Source organism: Ambystoma mexicanum, chromosome 10, assembly GCF_040938575.1.
Source record: "Ambystoma mexicanum isolate Mex_15411 chromosome 10, UKY_AmexF1_1, whole genome shotgun sequence".
In the NCBI taxonomy this organism is placed as follows: Eukaryota; Metazoa; Chordata; class Amphibia; order Caudata; family Ambystomatidae; genus Ambystoma; species Ambystoma mexicanum.
The window spans coordinates 1,053,596,938-1,053,605,338 of NC_090932.1; the positions used below are offsets into that span (position 1 = coordinate 1,053,596,938).

Sequence of the window (8,401 nt, forward strand, 5' to 3'; positions counted from 1 at the left end):
TGGGTACGTGTACTTCGGGGTGCGCGGGAAGTTCCACATGCGATTGGCCTGGGTACGTGTACTTCGGGGTGCGCGTGAACTTCCACACGCGACTGGGCCTGTGAGAGTGGGGTACATGTATTCCAGGGGTGGGCGGGAATATTTACCCGCGACTGGGCCTGGGAGAGCGTGCTACGTGTATTCCTGGTGTGGGCGGGAAGATTCACACGTTCGCCTACGACATGCCGAAAAATAAATGGTCCAATCCTGAAACACGTATGCCAGCATGAAGCAGGCGTACGTCGACCCGCGCAGCATAAAAGTGCGCGCAAACAACAAACAAGCTCATACGCCAGGATGAATATACCGTTCCTAGCAGCAGTGGCCGTGGGTTACCAAAGGAGGAGGAGGAGGATAGTGAGGGCCTGAATTTTCACTCCCAGAACCAGCCTTTTTGGGATGCCTGATGACCAGGTATATGGGAGGTACAGGTTTCTACCACACATAATACTGGACCTGGTCAGTGAGTGGGAGGATGACCTCACATCACCCACCCTGTGCTCCCAAGCACTCAGCCCCCTGGAGAAGGTCCTCAAAGTACTGCACTTCTTGGCCACAGGATCATTTCAGCGGACAAGTGCCATAGTGGGTGGGGTGTCACAGGCCATGCAGTCACGCTGCCTACACCAGGTCTTGAACATCATCACTGCACACCCATCAGTCCGTAGGCACATATACCTGCCCAGGACACCTGCAGAAAGGCAGGCTGCCACCCTCGATTTCTATGGTGTGGCACAATTCCCAAAAGTGCTAGGTGCCATTGACTGCACCCATGTGGCACTACGTCCCCCCAGGGCATCTGAGCACATCTATAGGAACCGCAAGCACTGGCATTCCATCAAAGTGCAGGTAGTATGTAATGCTAAGGGAATCATCACCTCAGTATATGCCAACTATCCAGGGTCCACCCACGACAGCTTCATTTACCGAATGTCTACCCTAAGCCGGGACCTAGAAGCTGGGCGGCATGGCGATACATGGCTGCTTGGTGAGTATGAATGCCACTGCACATGCATGCATGTCAGATGCAGAGTTATGTCACTACCCCACTAATGATACCCATCACCTCCTCACCAGGGCACAGTGCCTACCCTCTGAGCACCCACATGATGACGCCAATTCGGAACCCCATCACGCCTCCAGAGGTAAGATACAACACAGCCCATATTGCAACCCGGAGCATAGTGGAGTGCACATTCGGAGTGCTCAAGTCAAGCTTTCGCTCCCTTGACCGTTCTGGCGGGCAGCTGTTATATGCGCCCCCAATATTGTGCAGGATCATAGTGGCAGCATGTGTCCTGCACAATGTTGCAACACGCCGGGGCCTGGCTGTGGACATGGTGGTGCCCCCACATCCCCAACCACATGCACGCCCGCTGCGCATGGGAGGGGAGAGGGCACGGGGTGAGGCAGCCTGTACGCAGCTGGTGGCTAATTACTTCACTTAGAAATCACACCCCAGTGGAGTGCACACAGCCCTGGCACATACCATCTGATAAGCAATGATGACTCGACCTGACAATTAAGACGAACAAAGGGACAGTCAACTTTCAGAACCATAGCAGCCTGAGATTGTTCATGTGGAAGTGTCACAATGTGTGCATCCCTACCTACACAAACACCACCAATGCAGTGTCATCAAAAGACACTTCCATGCTGCAGAAATGAATGCCCACTCGCAAAATACTACATGAAAACAGTGCCATGTCACCCAACCCCTCCCCGGCACGGCCACACAACACACCATGGCATGTCATGCAATGTGAGAGGAAAGAAATTAATCCCCACAACATGCCCCAAGTGTCACCAGCTACAGTGTCCCTAATGGAAACATATTGTAAGGGGTAACCATCTGCACAGGCTGCGCTTGTTACCTGTAGTATGCTCACTAGGTGTGATAAGTTTGAACAGAGTGGATGAGGAGTGTTCACAAAAAAAGACACAACTGATTTATGGTGCAATTGATTAGTGAATCAAAGAGCCCAGCTTTTAATTCCTCAAGTCAATACTAGGACATTTTGATTTAAAGTGCCCCAAAAACAAATGATACATTCTTGGTACACATGGGTACACATTTCATGTAAGAAGCTTAATACTAAAAACAGATCAGTGCCGGGCAGTGTCTTGCCGGGCAGTGTCCAAAACAAAGTACATGCATATAATGCCAAAAGTAGAGAAAATGCCAAACAAATGTCAAAAAATGCAGAAAATGCCTCAGATGTCAAGAAATACAGAAAGTGCCGTCAGGAAATGCGAAAAAATGCCAACACGTGTTTCAACCAATGAGGTCGTCATCAGGGCATATAGATACATATAGTACATTGGGCTATAGTGCTGATGCTAAATCCTGAACTGTGTTCATTTTAGAAACCTGCCAGGGGGGGGGGAGGGTGTCAAAGCAAGGAGCAATTGGAAATGGGAGAGAAAAGAAGAAAAAAGAAGAAAGACATACTGTTTAAATTACTGCGTGCATAGCATGACTCTGAAGGTAAATATGTAGGCTATGAAAAATAAAGCATACCTTATTGTAATTGTTCTCTGTCAAACTATAGAAAAAATGGAGCAACGGACGGTTCCAAAAGCATGTTACTGGTCAGTTCAGTGTACTGTGAAATATAAAGCATATAGAGCGTATTTAGTCTATTCAGAAAAGCTTGCTTAGGTAGATAATATAATCACCGATTGTTAGTATCATGTGCAATAAATGAAAGGCAAAGAGTTATTACCTTTACTTCTAGACAGGTCGTGGTATATTGCTCGGCAGAAAAGCCGTTGGTGTGGCAATAATGCAGTAAACAGGTTCGTGTTGGGTGTGCTGATTCCGGATATCTGGCCGTAATCTGTGAAATGAATATAACACCGTGTTTATGTGAGATGGGTTTAAATGCGAGCCGTGTAAGTTGCTAAATGCGATAATAAATGCTTACCGGCTTGTGAATTAGACGTGCTCAGTGGCAGGCAGTTTCTCCAGTGCTGAAGGCAATCTCAGTTACGAGGGGTTACTATAGTAACCTCTGCAGGGTCAGTCAGGTGACATAGTCACCTGACCTGGTTGCTAAGACTCATGAACCAAGCCGGAAGGCAGAAAAAAGCTGGTCATTCCGTGAAGTGCTAATTCAAAGTTGTGAATGGTGCATCTGGTGGGACAATAAAGCTAACATGTGTGCCTGCTAGTGAAAACCCGTGATTGTTTAATATGCAAGTATTAAACAAAATATGACATGTTAGAGAACTGATACATATTCCAAACCGGCTTCAAATTGGTTTTTAACAAAAAGGTGCGTGTTGCACAGACTGTTGCACCTGATAAGCAATAAGTACTAAAAGAGTGCAAAGATATTGAAAGCCAATGTTGGCTTAAACGCAAAGAGAGTTGTTGCCACATTTATGATATAAAGGAAAATTATTGCCAACAGGCACCGAGCGCTGGGGTTTGTTTTGAGGGTGTTGGATATTCAGTTATCCGCTGAGAAGAGAATATATTTTTAGTGAACTGGAAGTATTGGTATGAAAAGTGAAGATTAGCTGTTGCGGGTAAAAATACAACAGATAAATCTATTATAGTATGTAACTTGGGCTGGGGAACCAATAAATGGGTTATGTGTAGGGTGCCATCACACTTGTGTCTTGTAGTATTAATTGAATTAGGCAAGGTACTTTTAGTAGTGTTGATATAAGAAATATGTATAAAAAATGTGTATAAGGACATGTCATGGGTGACAAAGTCAAAAATATATGATCAAGTGTGTTCTTGTTAGGCAGTGCGTTTGGATTCTCAAGAGTTACCCAGTCGGAGCACAGAAGTGGTAAACCTCTAAGTCTGAAAGTGTTCAACATTTATAGAAATTTGCATGGATTGCAAGTCATACCAGTAATCTGAAAGAAGCCACAAAGTTAGATTACTGTACCACCAGACCGACTCCTGATTTATAAAAACACATTAAGTTCGGAATCTTGGTTCAGACCAAGCGATAAACAGCGTAATTTGCAGATCATTCTTGCTTCCTGCTGCCGTAGGGTCAGTTCTCTGTTGCCACCTCTCTGATGTTGTTTGATGTGTTGTAATCCAATAAATTTGATGTCTTTAGTATTGTCCAGTTGATGATGTTTCTGCCAGTGGGAGGCCAGGGGAAGTCTCATGTCCTGACTACTAAGATGATTAAGGTGTTCCCGGATCCTGAAGCGTACTTCTCTAATCGTACTCCCAATATACACTTTCTTACAAACACATATAATAGCATAAACAACATATTTCGTTCTACAATTGATAAAGTCAGATATTTTGGTTTGGAGGCCATTGTGACAACTAAAAGTTTGGGTTGGTGCTAGGGCATGATAACAAAAATTGCAAGAGCCGCATTTATGGAAGCCTATTGGTTTGGACTTGGTAGAAAGCCAGAAATCCTGTCCAATAGGATCAGGTTTGAGGAAAGAGGGACTCAAGATATTTCGCAAAGTGGTAGCTTTGGTGAAAATGATATTCGGTCGACCCGTGATATATGGTGTCAAATCAGAGTCTAAATGCAAGATGTGCCAATGCTTTTGTAGTATATACTGAATGAATTTGTAATCACTAGAAAATTTAGTGATGAAGTTGACATGTGTCGGATATTGTTCTCGAGTTGATTTTGGCTTCTCGGTCAATAACTGCGATCTGGGTACTTGCATCGCTGCATTGGTTGTATTTCTGATTAGTGATATTGGATACCCTCTTTCCCGAAATCTGTGTCCTATAGACTTACATTCTGTTAGAAATGTTTCATCTTGGCTGCAGTTTCTCTTAGCTCTGAGTATTTCACCTTTAGGGATATTGCGAATAACACTATGTTTGTGGTTACTGCTGGCGTGTAAAATGGAGTTTACTGCTGTAGCTTTCCTAAACGTACAAGTTTCAATGGTATTAGAGACAATTTGGATTTTCAAATCTAGAAACGTGATTTCAAACGGGTCAATGTGGCCTGTGAACTTAATGTCAAAGGTATTATCATTGAGATAAAGCATGAATGCTTCAAAAACTTCTCTACTGCCATCCCAAATGGCCAGTACATCATCAATGTACCTTTTCCAACTGATAATATGATGTTTGTAGGGATTGTTCTGAAAGATATAACTTTCCTCAAAGTAGGCCATAAATAAATTGGCCAGAGAGGGCGCATACTTAGCCCCCATTGCAATCCCCCTACTTTGTGAGTAGTAATTACCATTGAAGAGAAACTGGTTGTGTGAGAGAGTAAATTCTAGGAAGTTTTTAATCATCTGAACATGTGTGTAATGAGAAGCAGAAAAAGTTCTAAAGGTAAAGTCAATCGTATCCAAGGCCAGTTTATGTTGGATAGAAGTATATAGAGATGCCACATCCAAAGTCACTAAATAATAAGAAGGTTTCCAAGTGATCCCTTGTAATATTTGCAACGTGTGCGTTGTGTCCTTAAGGTATGCTGGAATCTCAGGTACCAAATGTTTGATACTGCTGTCTATATAGTCTGCAAGTGGTTCCGTGACACCTCCTGGACCACTCATAATTGGTCTAACCTGTGGGAGAGTCAGAAAGGGTTTGTGAACCTTCGGTAAAAAATAGATCGTTGGCATAAGTGGTTTAGCAGTCAACAGAAACATTTTTTCCTCATCTGATAGTAGACCTTGGTTGTACCAAAATTGAAGTAGGGTTTGTAATTCTTTTAGAGTTTGAGTGGTAGGGTTGGACGTAAGTGTCTTATAGCATCCTGGTGTTCCAAGGTGTTCCATTGCCATTTTGATATAATCTGATTTATTAAGGATGACAATATTGCCACCTTTATCTGCTTCCTTAATAATGATGGTACTGTCTTCACAGATATCTTGTAGTGCTTTTCGTTCCAATTTAGTTAAATTCTGTTTTTTACTGCTACAGTTTTGTTGGAGACCATCAATGTGTTTATGAATTTCTTTAGTAATTGTTTTATAAAATGTATCAATAACGTTGTCTCCCGTGATAGGTGGCAAAAATTTGGATCTGTTTTTGTGTTCCGTGATGTCCATATTTCGTTGATTTAGGTTGATAGGTGTAGACTCTATCATTCAGGTAGTCTTTTTCATCTCTATAGAATTTTCTAAATTTGCGCAACTTGATCTCGTCCTGGTATTCGACCAGGATCTCATTCATTTTAGCGAAGTTTTTTTCTTTCGAACTCGCCGGGTTATTCATTTCTTTGATTTCAGTTTTGAGTTTTTCTATCTCTTTGACTACTCGAACATGTTCACGTTCGGCGTGTTTAACTAAAATTTTCATCTGCTCCATAACCTTATGGGGCAAGACTCTAAAAGTTTGTGTGAAATTCAGGCAGAACTTGGCATCCATCAACGAAATATGGACATCACGGAACACAAAAACAGATCCAAATTTTTGCCACCTATCACGGGAGACAACGTTATTGATACATTTTATAAAACAATTACTAAAGAAATTCATAAACACATTGATGGTCTCCAACAAAACTGTAGCAGTAAAAAACAGAATTTAACTAAATTGGAACGAAAAGCACTACAAGATATCTGTGAAGACAGTACCATCATTATTAAGGAAGCAGATAAAGGTGGCAATATTGTCATCCTTAATAAATCAGATTATATCAAAATGGCAATGGAACACCTTGGAACACCAGGATGCTATAAGACACTTACGTCCAACCCTACCACTCAAACTCTAAAAGAATTACAAACCCTACTTCAATTTTGGTACAACCAAGGTCTACTATCAGATGAGGAAAAAATGTTTCTGTTGACTGCTAAACCACTTATGCCAACGATCTATTTTTTACCGAAGGTTCACAAACCCTTTCTGACTCTCCCACAGGTTAGACCAATTATGAGTGGTCCAGGAGGTGTCACGGAACCACTTGCAGACTATATAGACAGCAGTATCAAACATTTGGTACCTGAGATTCCAGCATACCTTAAGGACACAACGCACACGTTGCAAATATTACAAGGGATCACTTGGAAACCTTCTTATTATTTAGTGACTTTGGATGTGGCATCTCTATATACTTCTATCCAACATAAACTGGCCTTGGATACGATTGACTTTACCTTTAGAACTTTTTCTGCTTCTCATTACACACATTTTCAGATGATTAAAAACTTCCTAGAATTTACTCTCTCACACAACCAGTTTCTCTTCAATGGTAATTACTACTCACAAAGTAGGGGGATTGCAATGGGGGCTAAGTATGCGCCCTCTCTGGCCAATTTATTTATGGCCTACTTTGAGGAAAGTTATATCTTTCAGAACAATCCCTACAAACATCATATTATCAGTTGGAAAAGGTACATTGATGATGTACTGGCCATTTGGGATGGCAGTAGAGAAGTTTTTGAAGCATTCATGCTTTATCTCAATGATAATACCTTTGACATTAAGTTCACAGGCCACATTGACCCGTTTGAAATCACGTTTCTAGATTTGAAAATCCAAATTGTCTCTAATACCATTGAAACTTGTACGTTTAGGAAAGCTACAGCAGTAAACTCCATTTTACACGCCAGCAGTAACCACAAACATAGTGTTATTCGCAATATCCCTAAAGGTGAAATACTCAGAGCTAAGAGAAACTGCAGCCAAGATGAAACATTTCTAACAGAATGTAAGTCTATAGGACACAGATTTCGGGAAAGAGGGTATCCAATATCACTAATCAGAAATACAACCAATGCAGCGATGCAAGTACCCAGATCGCAGTTATTGACCGAGAAGCCAAAATCAACTCGAGAACAATATCCGACACATGTCAACTTCATCACTAAATTTTCTAGTGATTACAAATTCATTCAGTATATACTACAAAAGCATTGGCACATCTTGCATTTAGACTCTGATTTGACACCATATATCACGGGTCGACCGAATATCATTTTCACCAAAGCTACCACTTTGCGAAATATCTTGAGTCCCTCTTTCCTCAAACCTGATCCTATTGGACAGGATTTCTGGCTTTCTACCAAGTCCAAACCAATAGGCTTCCATAAATGCGGCTCTTGCAATTTTTGTTATCATGCCATAGCACCAACCCAAACTTTTAGTTGTCACAATGGCCTCCAAACCAAAATATCTGACTTTATCAATTGTAGAACGAAATATGTTGTTTATGCTATTATATGTGTTTGTAAGAAAGTGTATATTGGGAGTACGATTAGAGAAGTACGCTTCAGGATCCGGGAACACCTTAATCATCTTAGTAGTCAGGACATGAGACTTCCCCTGGCCTCCCACTGGCAGAAACATCATCAACTGGACAATACTAAAGACATCAAATTTATTGGATTACAACACATCAAACAACATCAGAGTGGTGGCAACAGAGAACTGACCCTACGGCAGCAGGAA

The 8,401-nt window shown here is 41.9% G+C and overlaps 1 long non-coding RNA gene across 1 annotated transcript; it reads right to left on the reverse strand.

Moving 5' to 3' along the window:
* Positions 1-2,559: 2,559 nt before the first annotated feature.
* Positions 2,560-3,028, reverse strand: LOC138493277 (uncharacterized). Its single transcript, XR_011276349.1, has 3 exons — positions 2,967-3,028; positions 2,766-2,879; positions 2,560-2,645 (listed from the first exon to the last, which is right to left on the reverse strand). It is a non-coding gene; the product is annotated as an uncharacterized lncRNA (long non-coding RNA).
* Positions 3,029-8,401: the final 5,373 nt, after the last annotated feature.